This window comes from Pungitius pungitius, chromosome 2, assembly GCF_949316345.1.
Source record: "Pungitius pungitius chromosome 2, fPunPun2.1, whole genome shotgun sequence".
Lineage (NCBI taxonomy): Eukaryota > Metazoa > Chordata > Actinopteri > Perciformes > Gasterosteidae > Pungitius > Pungitius pungitius.
Genome location: NC_084901.1, coordinates 5,883,416 through 5,896,769, shown reverse-complemented (window position 1 = coordinate 5,896,769; position 13,354 = coordinate 5,883,416). Strand labels below are relative to the sequence as shown.

Below are 13,354 nucleotides of genomic sequence, written 5' to 3'. Positions count from 1 at the left end.
GTCCCTGGTGGTCTAGTGGCTAGGATTCGGCGCTTTCACTGCCGCGGCCCGGGTTCGATTCCCGGTCAGGGAAATGTCATTTAAAGTTCTGGCTTGATGTTTTTATTTACGCCAATTATTCGATGTGCTGAATGTTTTCGATCTGATTGGAGGACATAATATGCACAACTGTGTCCCTGGTGGTCTAGTGGCTAGGATTCGGCGCTTTCACCGCCGCGGCCCGGGTTCGATTCCCGGTCAGGGAATTGGCATTTGAAGTTACCCTTAGTTGATGCTTGTGTTGTCCGTTGCAACATTTCAATGATGTGATGTGCATCAACTTGTCCCCCACTGTTAAGTAGTTATTGTTCGATGCTCTTAGTAGACAGGGAAACCTGGTTTAGCCTTTTCATTCAAGCAATATTTTCCATGTCCTGAATATTTTCGATCCGATATTACGACTTAATTAGCATGAATCTGTCCCTGGTGGTCTAGTGGCTAGGATTTGGCGCTTTCACCGCCGCGGCCCGGGTTCGATTCCCGGTCAGGGAAATGGCATTTGAAGATACCCTTAGTTTATGCTTGTGTTGTCAGTTGCAACATTTCAATGATGTGATGTGCATCAACTTGTCCCCCACTGTTAAGTAGTTATTGTTTGATGCTCTTAGTAGACAGGGAAATCTGGTTTAGCCTTTTCATTCAAGCAATATTTTCCATGTCCTGAATATTTTTGATCCGATATTACGACTTAATTAGCATGAATGTGTCCCTGGTGGTCTAGTGGCTAGGATTCGGCGCTTTCACCGCCGCGGCCCGGGTTCGATTCCCGGTCAGGGAAATGTCATTTAAAGTTCTGGCTTGATGTTTTTATTTACGCCAATTATTCGATGTGCTGAATGTTTTCGATCTGATTAGAGGACATAATATGCACAACTGTGTCCCTGATGGTCTAGTGGCTAGGATTCGGCGCTCTCACCGCCGCGGCCCGGGTTCGATTCCCGGTCAGGGAAATGGCATTTGAAGTTACCCTTAGTTGATGCTTGTGTTGTCCGTTGCAACATTTCAATGATGTGATGTGCATCAACTTGTCCCCCACTGTTAAGTAGTTATTGTTTGATGCTCTTAGTAGACAGGGAAATCTGGTTTAGCCTTTTCATTCAAGCAACATTTTCCATGTCCTGAATATTTTCGATCCGATATTACGACTCAATTAGCATGAATGTGTCCTTGGTGGTCTAGTGGCTAGGATTCGGCGCTTTCACCGCCGCGGCCCGGGTTCGATTCCCGGTCAGGGAAATGGCATTTGAAGTTACCCTTAGTTGATGCTTGTGTTGTCCGTTGCAACATTTCAATGATGTGATGTGCATCAACTTGTCCCCCACTGTTAAGTAGTTATTGTTTGATGCTCTTAGTAGACAGGGAAACCTGGTTTAGCCTTTTCATTCAAGCAATATTTTCCATGTCCTGAATATTTTCGATCCGATATTACGACTTAATTAGCATGAATGTGTCCCTGGTGGTCTAGTGGCTAGGATTCGGCGCTTTCACCGCCGCGGCCCGGGTTCGATTCCCGGTCAGGGAAATGTCATTTAAAGTTCTGGCTTGATGTTTTTATTTACGCCAATTATTCGATGTGCTGAATGTTTTCGATCTGATTGGAGGACATAATATGCACAACTGTGTCCCTGATGGTCTAGTGGCTAGGATTCGGCGCTCTAACCGCCGCGGGCCGGGTTCGATTCCCGGTCAGGGAATTGGCATTTGAAGTTACCCTTAGTTGATGCTTGTGTTGTCCGTTGCAACATTTCAATGATGTGATGTGCATCAACTTGTCCCCCACTGTTAAGTAGTTATTGTTTGATGCTCTTAGTAGACAGGGAAACCTGGTTTTGCCTTTTCATTCAAGCAATATTTTCCATGTCCTGAATATTTTCGATCCGATATTACGACTTAATTAGCATGAATGTGTCCCTGGTGGTCTAGTGGCTAGGATTCGGCGCTTTCACCGCCGCGGCCCGGGTTTGATTCCCGGTCAGGGAAATGTCATTTAAAGTTCTGGCTTGATGTTTTTATTTACGCCAATTATTCGATGTGCTGAATGTTTTCGATCTGATTAGAGGACATAATATGCACAACTGTGTCCCTGATGGTCTAGTGGCTAGGATTCGGCGCTCTCACCGCCGCGGCCCGGGTTCGATTCCCGGTCAGGGAAATGGCATTTGAAGTTACCCTTAGTTGATGCTTGTGTTGTCCGTTGCAACATTTCAATGATGTGATGTGCATCAACTTGTCCCCCACTGTTAAGTAGTTATTGTTTGATGCTCTTAGTAGACAGGGAAATCTGGTTTAGCCTTTTCATTCAAGCAACATTTTCCATGTCCTGAATATTTTCGATCCGATATTACGACTCAATTAGCATTAATGTGTCCCTGGTGGTCTAGTGGCTAGGATTCGGCGCTTTCACCGCCGCGGCCCGGGTTCGATTCCCGGTCAGGGAAATGGCATTTGAAGTTACCCTTAGTTGATGCTTGTGTTGTCCGTTGCAACATTTCAATGATGTGATGTGCATCAACTTGTCCCCCACTGTTAAGTAGTTATTGTTTGATGCTCTTAGTAGACAGGGAAACCTGGTTTAGCCTTTTCATTCAAGCAATATTTTCCATGTCCTGAATATTTTCGATCCGATATTACGACTTAATTAGCATGAATGTGTCCCTGGTGGTCTAGTGGCTAGGATTCGGCGCTTTCACCGCCGCGGCCCGGGTTCGATTCCCGGTCAGGGAAATGTCATTTAAAGTTCTGGCTTGATGTTTTTATTTACGCCAATTATTCGATGTGCTGAATGTTTTCGATCTGATTGGAGGACATAATATGCACAACTGTGTCCCTGATGGTCTAGTGGCTTGGATTCGGCGCTCTCACCGCCGCGGCCCGGGTTCGATTCCCGGTCAAGGAATTGGCTTTTAAAGTTCTGACTTGATGTTTTAATTTAAGCCAATTATTCGATGTGCTGAATGTTTTCGATCTGATTGGAGGACATAATATACACAACTGTGTCCCTGATGGTCTAGTGGCTAGGATTCGGCGCTCTCACCACCGCGGCCCGGGTTCGATTCCCGGTCAGGGAAATGGCATTTGAAGTTACCCTTAGTTGATGCTTGTGTTGTCCGTTGCAACATTTAAATGATGTGATGTGCATCAACTTGTCCCCCACTGTTAAGTAGTTATTGTTTGATGCTCTTAGTAGACAGGGAAATCTGGTTTAGCCTTTTCATTCAAGCAACATTTTCCATGTCCTGAATATTTTCGATCCGATATTACGACTCAATTAGCATGAATGTGTCCCTGGTGGTCTAGTGGCTAGGATTCGGCGCTTTCACCGCCGCGGCCCGGGTTCGATTCCCGGTCAGGGAAATGGCATTTGAAGTTACCCTTAGTTGATGCTTGTGTTGTCCGTTGCAACATTTCAATGATGTGATGTGCATCAACTTGTCCCCCACTGTTAAGTAGTTATTGTTTGATGCTCTTAGTAGACAGGGAAACCTGGTTTAGCCTTTTCATTCAAGCAATATTTTCCATGTCCTGAATATTTTCGATCCGATATTACGACTTAATTAGCATGAATGTGTCCCTGGTGGTCTAGTGGCTAGGATTCGGCGCTTTCACCGCCGCGGCCCGGGTTCGATTCCCGGTCAGGGAAATGTCATTTGAAGTTACCCTTAGTTGATGCTTGTGTTGTCCGTTGCAACATTTCAATGATGTGATGTGCATCAACTTGTCCCCCACTGTTAAGTAGTTATTGTTTGATGCTCTTAGTAGACAGGGAAATCTGGTTTAGCCTTTTCATTCAAGCAACATTTTCCATGTCCTGAATATTTTCGATCCGATATTACGACTCAATTAGCATGAATGTGTCCCTGGTGGTCTAGTGGCTAGGATTCGGCGCTTTCACCGCCGCGGCCCGGGTTCGATTCCCGGTCAGGGAATTGGCTTTTAAAGTTCTGACTTGATGTTTTAATTTAAGCCAATTATTCGATGTGCTGAATGTTTTCGATCTGATTGGAGGACATAATATGCACAACTGTGTCCCTGATGGTCTAGTGGCTAGGATTCGGCGCTCTCACCGCCGCGGCCCGGGTTCGATTCCCGGTCAGGGAAATGGCATTTGAAGTTACCCTTAGTTGATGCTTGTGTTGTCCGTTGCAACATTTAAATGATGTGATGTGCATCAACTTGTCCCCCACTGTTAAGTAGTTATTGTTTGATGCTCTTAGTAGACAGGGAAATCTGGTTTAGCCTTTTCATTCAAGCAATATTTTCCATGTCCTGAATATTTTTGATCCGATATTACGACTTAATTAGCATGAATGTGTCCCTGGTGGTCTAGTGGCTAGGATTCGGCGCTTTCACCGCCGCGGCCCGGGTTCGATTCCCGGTCAGGGAAATGTCATTTAAAGTTCTGGCTTGATGTTTTTATTTACGCCAATTATTCGATGTGCTGAATGTTTTCGATCTGATTGGAAGACATAATATGCACAACTGTGTCCCTGATGGTCTAGTGGCTAGGATTCGGCGCTCTCACCGCCGCGGCCCGGGTTCGATTCCCGGTCAGGGAATTGGCTTTTAAAGTTCTGACTTGATGTTTTAATTTAAGCCAATTATTCGATGTGCTGAATGTTTTCGATCTGATTGGAGGACATAATATGCACAACTGTGTCCCTGATGGTCTAGTGGCTAGGATTCGGCGCTCTCACCGCCGCGGCCCGGGTTCGATTCCCGGTCAGGGAAATGGCATTTGAAGTTACCCTTAGTTTATGCTTGTGTTGTCAGTTGCAACATTTCAATGATGTGATGTGCATCAACTTGTCCCCCACTGTTAAGTAGTTATTGTTTGATGCTCTTAGTAGACAGGGAAACCTGGTTTAGCCTTTTCATTCAAGCAATATTTTCCATGTCCTGAATATTTTCGATCCGATATTACGACTTAATTAGCATGAATCTGTCCCTGGTGGTCTAGTGGCTAGGATTCGGCGCTTTCACCGCCGCGGCCCGGGTTCGATTCCCGGTCAGGGAAATGTCATTTAAAGTTCTGGCTTGATGTTTTTATTTACGCCAATTATTCGATGTGCTGAATGTTTTCGATCTGATTGGAGGACATAATATGCACAACTGTGTCCCTGATGGTCTAGTGGCTAGGATTCGGCGCTCTCACCGCCGCGGCCCGGGTTCGATTCCCGGTCAGGGAATTGGCTTTTAAAGTTCTGACTTGATGTTTTAATTTAAGCCAATTATTCGATGTGCTGAATGTTTTCGATCTGATTGGAGGACATAATATGCACAACTGTGTCCCTGATGGTCTAGTGGCTAGGATTCGGCGCTCTCACCGCCGCGGCCCGGGTTCGATTCCCGGTCAGGGAAATGGCATTTGAAGATACCCTTAGTTTATGCTTGTGTTGTCAGTTGCAACATTTCAATGATGTGATGTGCATCAACTTGTCCCCCACTGTTAAGTAGTTATTGTTTGATGCTCTTAGTAGACAGGGAAATCTGGTTTAGCCTTTTCATTCAAGCAATATTTTCCATGTCCTGAATATTTTTGATCCGATATTACGACTTAATTAGCATGAATGTGTCCCTGGTGGTCTAGTGGCTAGGATTCGGCGCTTTCACCGCCGCGGCCCGGGTTCGATTCCCGGTCAGGGAAATGTCATTTAAAGTTCTGGCTTGATGTTTTTATTTACGCCAATTATTCGATGTGCTGAATGTTTTCGATCTGATTGGAAGACATAATATGCACAACTGTGTCCCTGATGGTCTAGTGGCTAGGATTCGGCGCTCTCACCGCCGCGGCCCGGGTTCGATTCCCGGTCAGGGAATTGGCTTTTAAAGTTCTGACTTGATGTTTTAATTTAAGCCAATTATTCGATGTGCTGAATGTTTTCGATCTGATTGGAGGACATAATATGCACAACTGTGTCCCTGATGGTCTAGTGGCTAGGATTCGGCGCTCTCACCGCCGCGGCCCGGGTTCGATTCCCGGTCAGGGAAATGGCATTTGAAGTTACCCTTAGTTTATGCTTGTGTTGTCAGTTGCAACATTTCAATGATGTGATGTGCATCAACTTGTCCCCCACTGTTAAGTAGTTATTGTTTGATGCTCTTAGTAGACAGGGAAACCTGGTTTAGCCTTTTCATTCAAGCAATATTTTCCATGTCCTGAATATTTTCGATCCGATATTACGACTTAATTAGCATGAATCTGTCCCTGGTGGTCTAGTGGCTAGGATTCGGCGCTTTCACCGCCGCGGCCCGGGTTCGATTCCCGGTCAGGGAAATGTCATTTAAAGTTCTGGCTTGATGTTTTTATTTACGCCAATTATTCGATGTGCTGAATGTTTTCGATCTGATTGGAGGACATAATATGCACAACTGTGTCCCTGATGGTCTAGTGGCTAGGATTCGGCGCTCTCACCGCCGCGGCCCGGGTTCGATTCCCGGTCAGGGAATTGGCTTTTAAAGTTCTGACTTGATGTTTTAATTTAAGCCAATTATTCGATGTGCTGAATGTTTTCGATCTGATTGGAGGACATAATATGCACAACTGTGTCCCTGATGGTCTAGTGGCTAGGATTCGGCGCTCTCACCCCCGCGGCCCGGGTTCGATTCCCGGTCAGGGAAATGGCATTTGAAGATACCCTTAGTTTATGCTTGTGTTGTCAGTTGCAACATTTCAATGATGTGATGTGCATCAACTTGTCCCCCACTGTTAAGTAGTTATTGTTTGATGCTCTTAGTAGACAGGGAAATCTGGTTTAGCCTTTTCATTCAAGCAATATTTTCCATGTCCTGAATATTTTTGATCCGATATTACGACTTAATTAGCATGAATGTGTCCCTGGTGGTCTAGTGGCTAGGATTCAGCGCTTTCACCGCCGCGGCCCGGGTTCGATTCCCGGTCAGGGAAATGTCATTTAAAGTTCTGGCTTGATGTTTTTATTTACGCCAATTATTCGATGTGCTGAATGTTTTCGATCTGATTGGAAGACATAATATGCACAACTGTGTCCCTGATGGTCTAGTTGCTAGGATTCGGCGCTCTCACCGCCGCGGCCCGGGTTCGATTCCCGGTCAGGGAATTGGCTTTTAAAGTTCTGACTTGATGTTTTTATTTACGCCAATTATTCGATGTGCTGAATGTTTTCGATCTGATTGGAGGACATAATATTCACAACTGTGTCCCTGATGGTCTAGTGGCTAGGATTCGGCGCTCTCACCGCCGCGGCCCGGGTTCGATTCCCGGTCAGGGAAATGGCATTTGAAGTTACCCTTAGTTGATGCTTGTGTTGTCCGTTGCAACATTTAAATGATGTGATGTGCATCAACTTGTCCCCCACTGTTAAGTAGTTATTGTTTGATGCTCTTAGTAGACAGGGAAACCTGGTTTAGCCTTTTCATTCAAGCAATATTTTTCATGTCCTGAATATTTTCGATCCGATATTACGACTTAATTAGCATGAATGTGTCCCTGGTGGTCTAGTGGCTAGGATTCGGCGCTTTCACTGCCGCGGCCCGGGTTCGATTCCCGGTCAGGGAAATGTTATTTAAAGTTCTGGCTTGATGTTTTTATTTACGCCAATTATTCGATGTGCTGAATGTTTTCGATCTGATTGGAGGACATAATATGCACAACTGTGTCCCTGGTGGTCTAGTGGCTAGGATTCGGCGCTTTCACCGCCGCGGCCCGGGTTCGATTCCCGGTCAGGGAAATGGCATTTGAAGTTACCCTTAGTTGATGCTTGTGTTGTCCGTTGCAACATTTAAATGATGTGATGTGCATCAACTTGTCCCCCACTGTTAAGTAGTTATTGTTTGATGCTCTTAGTAGACAGGGAAACCTGGTTTAGCCTTTTCATTCAAGCAATATTTTCCATGTCCTGAATATTTTTGATCCGATATTACGACTTAATTAGCATGAATGTGTCACTGGTGGTCTAGTGGCTAGGATTCGGCGCTCTCACCGCCGCGGCCCGGGTTCGATTCCCGGTCAGGGAATTGGCATTTGAAGTTACCCTTAGTTGATGCTTGTGTTGTCCGTTGCAACATTTAAATGATGTGCATCAACTTGTCCCCCACTGTTAAGTAGTTATTGTTTGATGCTCTTAGTAGACAGGGAAACCTGGTTTAGCCTTTTCATTCAAGCAATATTTTTCATGTCCTGAATATTTTCGATCCGATATTACGACTTAATTAGCATGAATGTGTCCCTGGTGGTCTAGTGGCTAGGATTCGGCGCTTTCACTGCCGCGGCCCGGGTTCGATTCCCGGTCAGGGAAATGTCATTTAAAGTTCTGGCTTGATGTTTTTATTTACGCCAATTATTCGATGTGCTGAATGTTTTCGATCTGATTGGAGGACATAATATGCACAACTGTGTCCCTGATGGTCTAGTGGCTAGGATTCGGCGCTCTCACCGCCGCGGCCCGGGTTCGATTCCCGGTCAGGGAAATGGCATTTGAAGTTACCCTTAGTTGATGCTTGTGTTGTCCGTTGCAACATTTAAATGATGTGATGTGCATCAACTTGTCCCCCACTGTTAAGTAGTTATTGTTTGATGCTCTTAGTAGACAGGGAAACCTGGTTTAGCCTTTTCATTCAAGCAATATTTTTCATGTCCTGAATATTTTCGATCCGATATTACGACTTAATTAGCATGAATGTGTCCCTGGTGGTCTAGTGGCTAGGATTCGGCGCTTTCACTGCCGCGGCCCGGGTTCGATTCCCGGTCAGGGAAATGTCATTTAAAGTTCTGGCTTGATGTTTTTATTTACGCCAATTATTCGATGTGCTGAATGTTTTCGATCTGATTGGAGGACATAATATGCACAACTGTGTCCCTGATGGTCTAGTGGCTGGGATTCGGCGCTCTCACCGCCGCGGCCCGGGTTCGATTCCCGGTCAGGGAATTTGGCTTTTAAAGTTCTGACTTGATGTTTTAATTTAAGCCAATTATTCGATGTGCTGAATGTTTTCGATCTGATTGGAGGACATAATATGCACAACTGTGTCCCTGATGGTCTAGTGGCTAGGATTCGGCGCTCTCACCGCCGCGGCCCGGGTTCGATTCCCGGTCAGGGAATTGGCTTTTAAAGTTCTGACTTGATGTTTTAATTTAAGCCAATTATTCGATGTGCTGAATGTTTTCGATCTGATTGGAGGACATAATATGCACAACTGTGTCCCTGATGGTCTAGTGGCTAGGATTCGGCGCTCTCACCGCCGCGGCCCGGGTTCGATTCCCGGTCAGGGAATTTGGCTTTTAAAGTTCTGACTTGATGTTTTAATTTAAGCCAATTATTCGATGTGCTGAATGTTTTCGATCTGATTGGAGGACATAATATGCACAACTGTGTCCCTGATGGTCTAGTGGCTAGGATTCGGCGCTCTCACCGCCGCGGCCCGGGTTCGATTCCCGGTCAGGGAAATGGCATTTGAAGATACCCTTAGTTTATGCTTGTGTTGTCAGTTGCAACATTTCAATGATGTGATGTGCATCAACTTGTCCCCCACTGTTAAGTAGTTATTGTTTGATGCTCTTAGTAGACAGGGAAATCTGGTTTAGCCTTTTCATTCAAGCAATATTTTCCATGTCCTGAATATTTTTGATCCGATATTACGACTTAATTAGCATGAATGTGTCCCTGGTGGTCTAGTGGCTAGGATTCGGCGCTTTCACCGCCGCGGCCCGGGTTCGATTCCCGGTCAGGGAAATGTCATTTAAAGTTCTGGCTTGATGTTTTTATTTACGCCAATTATTCGATGTGCTGAATGTTTTCGATCTGATTGGAAGACATAATATGCACAACTGTGTCCCTGATGTTCTAGTGGCTAGAAATCGGCGCTCTCACCGCCGCGGCCCGGGTTCGATTCCCGGTCAGGGAATTGGCTTTTAAAGTTCTGACTTGATGTTTTAATTTAAGCCAATTATTCGATGTGCTGAATGTTTTCGATCTGATTAGAGGACATAATATGCACAACTGTGTCCCTGATGGTCTAGTGGCTAGGATTCGGCGCTCTCACCGCCGCGGCCCGGGTTCGATTCCCGGTCAGGGAAATGGCATTTGAAGTTACCCTTAGTTGATGCTTGTGTTGTCCGTTGCAACATTTCAATGATGTGATGTGCATCAACTTGTCCCCCACTGTTAAGTAGTTATTGTTTGATGCTCTTAGTAGACAGGGAAATCTGGTTTATCCTTTTCATTCAAGCAACATTTTCCATGTCCTGAATATTTTCGATCCGATATTACGACTCAATTAGCATGAATGTGTCCCTGGTGGTGTAGTGGCTAGGATTCGGCGCTTTCACCGCCGCGGCCCGGTTTCGATTCCCGGTCAGGGAAATGGCATTTGAAGTTACCCTTAGTTGATGCTTGTGTTGTCCGTTGCAACATTTCAATGATGTGATGTGCATCAACTTGTCCCCCACTGTTAAGTAGTTATTGTTTGATGCTCTTAGTAGACAGGGAAACCTGGTTTAGCCTTTTCATTCAAGCAATATTTTCCATGTCCTGAATATTTTCGATCCGATATTACGACTTAATTAGCATGAATGTGTCCCTGGTGGTCTAGTGGCTAGGATTCGGCGCTTTCACCGCCGCGGCCGGGGTTCGATTCCCGGTCAGGGAAATGTCATTTAAAGTTCTGGCTTGATGTTTTTATTTACGCCAATTATTCGATGTGCTGAATGTTTTCGATCTGATTGGAGGACATAATATGAACAACTGTGTCCCTGATGGTCTAGTGGCTAGGATTTGGCGCTCTCACCGCCGCGGCCCGGGTTCGATTCCCGGTCAGGGAAATGGCATTTGAAGTTACCCTTAGTTGATGCTTGTGTTGTCCGTTGCAACATTTCAATGATGTGATGTGCATCAACTTGTCCCCCACTGTTAAGTAGTTATTGTTTGATGCTCTTAGTAGACAGGGAAACCTGGTTTAGCATTTTCATTCAAGCAATATTTTCCATGTCCTGAATATTTTCGATCCGATATTACGACTTAATTAGCATGAATGTGTCCCTGGTGGTCTAGTGGCTAGGATTCGGCGCTTTCACCGCCGCGGCCCGGGTTCGATTCCCGGTCAGGGAAATGTCATTTAAAGTTCTGGCTTGATGTTTTTATTTACGCCAATTATTCGATGTGCTGAATGTTTTCGATCTGATTGGAGGACATAATATGCACAACTGTGTCCCTGGTGGTCAAGTGGCTAGGATTCGGCGCTTTCACCGCCGCGGCCCGGGTTCGATTCCCGGTCAGGGAAATGGCATTTGAAGTTACCCTTAGTTGATGCTTGTGTTGTCCGTTGCAACATTTCAATGATGTGATGTGCATCAACTTGTCCCCCACTGTTAAGTAGTTATTGTTTGATGCTCTTAGTAGACAGGGAAACCTGGTTTAGCCTTTTCATTCAAGCAATATTTTCCATGTCCTGAATATTTTCGATTCGATATTACGACTTAATTAGCATGAATGTGTCCCTGGTGGTCTAGTGGCTAGGATTCGGCGCTTTCACCGCCGCGGCCCGGGTTCGATTCCCGGTCAGGGAAATGTCATTTAAAGTTCTGGCTTGATGTTTTTATTTACGCCAATTATTCGATGTGCTGAATGTTTTCGATCTGATTGGAGGACATAATATGCACAACTGTGTCCCTGATGGTCTAGTGGCTGGGATTCGGCGCTCTCACCGCCGCGGCCCGGGTTCGATTCCCGGTCAGGGAATTTGGCTTTTAAAGTTCTGACTTGATGTTTTAATTTAAGCCAATTATTCGATGTGCTGAATGTTTTCGATCTGATTGGAGGACATAATATGCACAACTGTGTCCCTGATGGTCTAGTGGCTAGGATTCGGCGCTCTCACCGCCGCGGCCCGGGTTCGATTCCCGGTCAGGGAAATGGCATTTGAAGATACCCTTAGTTTATGCTTGTGTTGTCAGTTGCAACATTTCAATGATGTGATGTGCATCAACTTGTCCCCCACTGTTAAGTAGTTATTGTTTGATGCTCTTAGTAGACAGGGAAATCTGGTTTAGCCTTTTCATTCAAGCAATATTTTCCATGTCCTAAATATTTTTGATCCGATATTACGACTTAATTAGCATGAATGTGTCCCTGGTGGTCTAGTGGCTAGGATTCGGCGCTTTCACCGCCGCGGCCCGGGTTCGATTCCCGGTCAGGGAAATGTCATTTAAAGTTCTGGCTTGATGTTTTTATTTACGCCAATTATTCGATGTGCTGAATGTTTTCGATCTGATTGGAGGACATAATATTCACAACTGTGTCCCTGATGGTCTAGTGGCTAGGATTCGGCGCTCTCACCGCCGCGGCCCGGGTTCGATTCCCGGTCAGGGAATTGGCTTTTAAAGTTCTGACTTGATGTTTTAATTTAAGCCAATTATTCGATGTGCTGAATGTTTTCGATCTGATTGGAGGACATAATATGCACAACTGTGTCCCTGATGGTCTAGTGGCTAGGATTCGGCGCTCTCACCGCCGCGGCCCGGGTTCGATTCCCGGTCAGGGAAATGGCATTTGAAGATACCCTTAGTTTATGCTTGTGTTGTCAGTTGCAACATTTCAATGATGTGATGTGCATCAACTTGTCTCCCACTGTTAAGTAGTTATTGTTTGATGCTCTTAGTAGACAGGGAAATCTGGTTTAGCCTTTTCATTCAAGCAATATTTTCCATGTCCTGAATATTTTTGATCCGATATTACGACTTAATTAGCATGAATGTGTCCCTGGTGGTCTAGTGGCTAGGATTCGGCGCTTTCACCGCCGCGGCCCGGGTTCGATTCCCGGTCAGGGAAATGTCATTTAAAGTTCTGGCTTGATGTTTTTATTTACGCCAATTATTCGATGTGCTGAATGTTTTCGATCTGATTGGAGGACATAATATGCACAACTGTGTCCCTGATGGTCTAGTGGCTAGGATTCGGCGCTCTCACCGCCGCGGCCCGGGTTCGATTCCCGGTCAGGGAAATGGCATTTGAAGTTACCCTTAGTTGATGCTTGTGTTGTCCGTTGCAACATTTAAATGATGTGATGTGCATCAACTTGTCCCCCACTGTTAAGTAGTTATTGTTTGATGCTCTTAGTAGACAGGGAAACCTGGTTTAGCCTTTTCATTCAAGCAATATTTTTCATGTCCTGAATATTTTCGATCCGATATTACGACTTAATTAGCATGAATGTGTCCCTGGTGGTCTAGTGGCTAGGATTCGGCGCTTTCACTGCCGCGGCCCGGGTTCGATTCCCGGTCAGGGAAATGTCATTTAAAGTTCTGGCTTGATGTTTTTATTTACGCCAATTATTCGATGTGCTG

At 45.4% G+C, this 13,354-nt stretch overlaps 49 non-coding genes across 49 annotated transcripts; all 49 read left to right on the top strand.

The window, feature by feature from the left end:
• The first annotated feature begins 1 nt into the window (after position 1).
• trnae-uuc (transfer RNA glutamic acid (anticodon UUC)) lies at positions 2–73 on the top strand. The gene has a single exon. It is a non-coding gene; the product is annotated as a tRNA-Glu (tRNA).
• A 100-nt stretch (positions 74–173) lies between these two features.
• Positions 174–245, top strand: trnae-uuc (transfer RNA glutamic acid (anticodon UUC)). The gene has a single exon. It is a non-coding gene; the product is annotated as a tRNA-Glu (tRNA).
• A 214-nt stretch (positions 246–459) lies between these two features.
• Positions 460–531, top strand: trnae-uuc (transfer RNA glutamic acid (anticodon UUC)). The gene has a single exon. It is a non-coding gene; the product is annotated as a tRNA-Glu (tRNA).
• Positions 532–745: 214 nt separating this feature from the next.
• trnae-uuc (transfer RNA glutamic acid (anticodon UUC)) lies at positions 746–817 on the top strand. Its single transcript has one exon. It is a non-coding gene; the product is annotated as a tRNA-Glu (tRNA).
• Positions 818–917: 100 nt separating this feature from the next.
• Positions 918–989, top strand: trnae-cuc (transfer RNA glutamic acid (anticodon CUC)). Its single transcript has one exon. It is a non-coding gene; the product is annotated as a tRNA-Glu (tRNA).
• A 214-nt stretch (positions 990–1,203) lies between these two features.
• On the top strand, positions 1,204–1,275 carry trnae-uuc (transfer RNA glutamic acid (anticodon UUC)). Its single transcript has one exon. It is a non-coding gene; the product is annotated as a tRNA-Glu (tRNA).
• A 214-nt stretch (positions 1,276–1,489) lies between these two features.
• On the top strand, positions 1,490–1,561 carry trnae-uuc (transfer RNA glutamic acid (anticodon UUC)). Its single transcript has one exon. It is a non-coding gene; the product is annotated as a tRNA-Glu (tRNA).
• A 386-nt stretch (positions 1,562–1,947) lies between these two features.
• On the top strand, positions 1,948–2,019 carry trnae-uuc (transfer RNA glutamic acid (anticodon UUC)). Its single transcript has one exon. It is a non-coding gene; the product is annotated as a tRNA-Glu (tRNA).
• Positions 2,020–2,119: 100 nt separating this feature from the next.
• Positions 2,120–2,191, top strand: trnae-cuc (transfer RNA glutamic acid (anticodon CUC)). Its single transcript has one exon. It is a non-coding gene; the product is annotated as a tRNA-Glu (tRNA).
• A 214-nt stretch (positions 2,192–2,405) lies between these two features.
• trnae-uuc (transfer RNA glutamic acid (anticodon UUC)) lies at positions 2,406–2,477 on the top strand. The gene has a single exon. It is a non-coding gene; the product is annotated as a tRNA-Glu (tRNA).
• Positions 2,478–2,691: 214 nt separating this feature from the next.
• Positions 2,692–2,763, top strand: trnae-uuc (transfer RNA glutamic acid (anticodon UUC)). The gene has a single exon. It is a non-coding gene; the product is annotated as a tRNA-Glu (tRNA).
• A 558-nt stretch (positions 2,764–3,321) lies between these two features.
• trnae-uuc (transfer RNA glutamic acid (anticodon UUC)) lies at positions 3,322–3,393 on the top strand. Its single transcript has one exon. It is a non-coding gene; the product is annotated as a tRNA-Glu (tRNA).
• Positions 3,394–3,607: 214 nt separating this feature from the next.
• On the top strand, positions 3,608–3,679 carry trnae-uuc (transfer RNA glutamic acid (anticodon UUC)). Its single transcript has one exon. It is a non-coding gene; the product is annotated as a tRNA-Glu (tRNA).
• Positions 3,680–3,893: 214 nt separating this feature from the next.
• Positions 3,894–3,965, top strand: trnae-uuc (transfer RNA glutamic acid (anticodon UUC)). Its single transcript has one exon. It is a non-coding gene; the product is annotated as a tRNA-Glu (tRNA).
• A 100-nt stretch (positions 3,966–4,065) lies between these two features.
• On the top strand, positions 4,066–4,137 carry trnae-cuc (transfer RNA glutamic acid (anticodon CUC)). The gene has a single exon. It is a non-coding gene; the product is annotated as a tRNA-Glu (tRNA).
• Positions 4,138–4,351: 214 nt separating this feature from the next.
• On the top strand, positions 4,352–4,423 carry trnae-uuc (transfer RNA glutamic acid (anticodon UUC)). The gene has a single exon. It is a non-coding gene; the product is annotated as a tRNA-Glu (tRNA).
• Positions 4,424–4,523: 100 nt separating this feature from the next.
• Positions 4,524–4,595, top strand: trnae-cuc (transfer RNA glutamic acid (anticodon CUC)). The gene has a single exon. It is a non-coding gene; the product is annotated as a tRNA-Glu (tRNA).
• A 100-nt stretch (positions 4,596–4,695) lies between these two features.
• Positions 4,696–4,767, top strand: trnae-cuc (transfer RNA glutamic acid (anticodon CUC)). Its single transcript has one exon. It is a non-coding gene; the product is annotated as a tRNA-Glu (tRNA).
• A 214-nt stretch (positions 4,768–4,981) lies between these two features.
• trnae-uuc (transfer RNA glutamic acid (anticodon UUC)) lies at positions 4,982–5,053 on the top strand. The gene has a single exon. It is a non-coding gene; the product is annotated as a tRNA-Glu (tRNA).
• A 100-nt stretch (positions 5,054–5,153) lies between these two features.
• Positions 5,154–5,225, top strand: trnae-cuc (transfer RNA glutamic acid (anticodon CUC)). The gene has a single exon. It is a non-coding gene; the product is annotated as a tRNA-Glu (tRNA).
• Positions 5,226–5,325: 100 nt separating this feature from the next.
• trnae-cuc (transfer RNA glutamic acid (anticodon CUC)) lies at positions 5,326–5,397 on the top strand. Its single transcript has one exon. It is a non-coding gene; the product is annotated as a tRNA-Glu (tRNA).
• Positions 5,398–5,611: 214 nt separating this feature from the next.
• On the top strand, positions 5,612–5,683 carry trnae-uuc (transfer RNA glutamic acid (anticodon UUC)). The gene has a single exon. It is a non-coding gene; the product is annotated as a tRNA-Glu (tRNA).
• Positions 5,684–5,783: 100 nt separating this feature from the next.
• On the top strand, positions 5,784–5,855 carry trnae-cuc (transfer RNA glutamic acid (anticodon CUC)). The gene has a single exon. It is a non-coding gene; the product is annotated as a tRNA-Glu (tRNA).
• A 100-nt stretch (positions 5,856–5,955) lies between these two features.
• trnae-cuc (transfer RNA glutamic acid (anticodon CUC)) lies at positions 5,956–6,027 on the top strand. The gene has a single exon. It is a non-coding gene; the product is annotated as a tRNA-Glu (tRNA).
• Positions 6,028–6,241: 214 nt separating this feature from the next.
• Positions 6,242–6,313, top strand: trnae-uuc (transfer RNA glutamic acid (anticodon UUC)). The gene has a single exon. It is a non-coding gene; the product is annotated as a tRNA-Glu (tRNA).
• A 100-nt stretch (positions 6,314–6,413) lies between these two features.
• trnae-cuc (transfer RNA glutamic acid (anticodon CUC)) lies at positions 6,414–6,485 on the top strand. The gene has a single exon. It is a non-coding gene; the product is annotated as a tRNA-Glu (tRNA).
• Positions 6,486–6,871: 386 nt separating this feature from the next.
• On the top strand, positions 6,872–6,943 carry trnae-uuc (transfer RNA glutamic acid (anticodon UUC)). Its single transcript has one exon. It is a non-coding gene; the product is annotated as a tRNA-Glu (tRNA).
• Positions 6,944–7,215: 272 nt separating this feature from the next.
• Positions 7,216–7,287, top strand: trnae-cuc (transfer RNA glutamic acid (anticodon CUC)). Its single transcript has one exon. It is a non-coding gene; the product is annotated as a tRNA-Glu (tRNA).
• Positions 7,288–7,501: 214 nt separating this feature from the next.
• trnae-uuc (transfer RNA glutamic acid (anticodon UUC)) lies at positions 7,502–7,573 on the top strand. Its single transcript has one exon. It is a non-coding gene; the product is annotated as a tRNA-Glu (tRNA).
• Positions 7,574–7,673: 100 nt separating this feature from the next.
• Positions 7,674–7,745, top strand: trnae-uuc (transfer RNA glutamic acid (anticodon UUC)). The gene has a single exon. It is a non-coding gene; the product is annotated as a tRNA-Glu (tRNA).
• Positions 7,746–8,240: 495 nt separating this feature from the next.
• Positions 8,241–8,312, top strand: trnae-uuc (transfer RNA glutamic acid (anticodon UUC)). The gene has a single exon. It is a non-coding gene; the product is annotated as a tRNA-Glu (tRNA).
• Positions 8,313–8,412: 100 nt separating this feature from the next.
• trnae-cuc (transfer RNA glutamic acid (anticodon CUC)) lies at positions 8,413–8,484 on the top strand. The gene has a single exon. It is a non-coding gene; the product is annotated as a tRNA-Glu (tRNA).
• Positions 8,485–8,698: 214 nt separating this feature from the next.
• Positions 8,699–8,770, top strand: trnae-uuc (transfer RNA glutamic acid (anticodon UUC)). Its single transcript has one exon. It is a non-coding gene; the product is annotated as a tRNA-Glu (tRNA).
• A 273-nt stretch (positions 8,771–9,043) lies between these two features.
• trnae-cuc (transfer RNA glutamic acid (anticodon CUC)) lies at positions 9,044–9,115 on the top strand. The gene has a single exon. It is a non-coding gene; the product is annotated as a tRNA-Glu (tRNA).
• Positions 9,116–9,215: 100 nt separating this feature from the next.
• trnae-cuc (transfer RNA glutamic acid (anticodon CUC)) lies at positions 9,216–9,287 on the top strand. The gene has a single exon. It is a non-coding gene; the product is annotated as a tRNA-Glu (tRNA).
• Positions 9,288–9,388: 101 nt separating this feature from the next.
• On the top strand, positions 9,389–9,460 carry trnae-cuc (transfer RNA glutamic acid (anticodon CUC)). Its single transcript has one exon. It is a non-coding gene; the product is annotated as a tRNA-Glu (tRNA).
• Positions 9,461–9,674: 214 nt separating this feature from the next.
• On the top strand, positions 9,675–9,746 carry trnae-uuc (transfer RNA glutamic acid (anticodon UUC)). The gene has a single exon. It is a non-coding gene; the product is annotated as a tRNA-Glu (tRNA).
• Positions 9,747–10,018: 272 nt separating this feature from the next.
• Positions 10,019–10,090, top strand: trnae-cuc (transfer RNA glutamic acid (anticodon CUC)). Its single transcript has one exon. It is a non-coding gene; the product is annotated as a tRNA-Glu (tRNA).
• A 500-nt stretch (positions 10,091–10,590) lies between these two features.
• trnae-uuc (transfer RNA glutamic acid (anticodon UUC)) lies at positions 10,591–10,662 on the top strand. The gene has a single exon. It is a non-coding gene; the product is annotated as a tRNA-Glu (tRNA).
• Positions 10,663–11,048: 386 nt separating this feature from the next.
• On the top strand, positions 11,049–11,120 carry trnae-uuc (transfer RNA glutamic acid (anticodon UUC)). The gene has a single exon. It is a non-coding gene; the product is annotated as a tRNA-Glu (tRNA).
• Positions 11,121–11,220: 100 nt separating this feature from the next.
• On the top strand, positions 11,221–11,292 carry trnae-uuc (transfer RNA glutamic acid (anticodon UUC)). Its single transcript has one exon. It is a non-coding gene; the product is annotated as a tRNA-Glu (tRNA).
• A 214-nt stretch (positions 11,293–11,506) lies between these two features.
• Positions 11,507–11,578, top strand: trnae-uuc (transfer RNA glutamic acid (anticodon UUC)). The gene has a single exon. It is a non-coding gene; the product is annotated as a tRNA-Glu (tRNA).
• A 273-nt stretch (positions 11,579–11,851) lies between these two features.
• trnae-cuc (transfer RNA glutamic acid (anticodon CUC)) lies at positions 11,852–11,923 on the top strand. The gene has a single exon. It is a non-coding gene; the product is annotated as a tRNA-Glu (tRNA).
• Positions 11,924–12,137: 214 nt separating this feature from the next.
• On the top strand, positions 12,138–12,209 carry trnae-uuc (transfer RNA glutamic acid (anticodon UUC)). Its single transcript has one exon. It is a non-coding gene; the product is annotated as a tRNA-Glu (tRNA).
• A 100-nt stretch (positions 12,210–12,309) lies between these two features.
• trnae-cuc (transfer RNA glutamic acid (anticodon CUC)) lies at positions 12,310–12,381 on the top strand. Its single transcript has one exon. It is a non-coding gene; the product is annotated as a tRNA-Glu (tRNA).
• Positions 12,382–12,481: 100 nt separating this feature from the next.
• Positions 12,482–12,553, top strand: trnae-cuc (transfer RNA glutamic acid (anticodon CUC)). Its single transcript has one exon. It is a non-coding gene; the product is annotated as a tRNA-Glu (tRNA).
• Positions 12,554–12,767: 214 nt separating this feature from the next.
• trnae-uuc (transfer RNA glutamic acid (anticodon UUC)) lies at positions 12,768–12,839 on the top strand. The gene has a single exon. It is a non-coding gene; the product is annotated as a tRNA-Glu (tRNA).
• A 100-nt stretch (positions 12,840–12,939) lies between these two features.
• Positions 12,940–13,011, top strand: trnae-cuc (transfer RNA glutamic acid (anticodon CUC)). Its single transcript has one exon. It is a non-coding gene; the product is annotated as a tRNA-Glu (tRNA).
• A 214-nt stretch (positions 13,012–13,225) lies between these two features.
• trnae-uuc (transfer RNA glutamic acid (anticodon UUC)) lies at positions 13,226–13,297 on the top strand. Its single transcript has one exon. It is a non-coding gene; the product is annotated as a tRNA-Glu (tRNA).
• Positions 13,298–13,354: the final 57 nt, after the last annotated feature.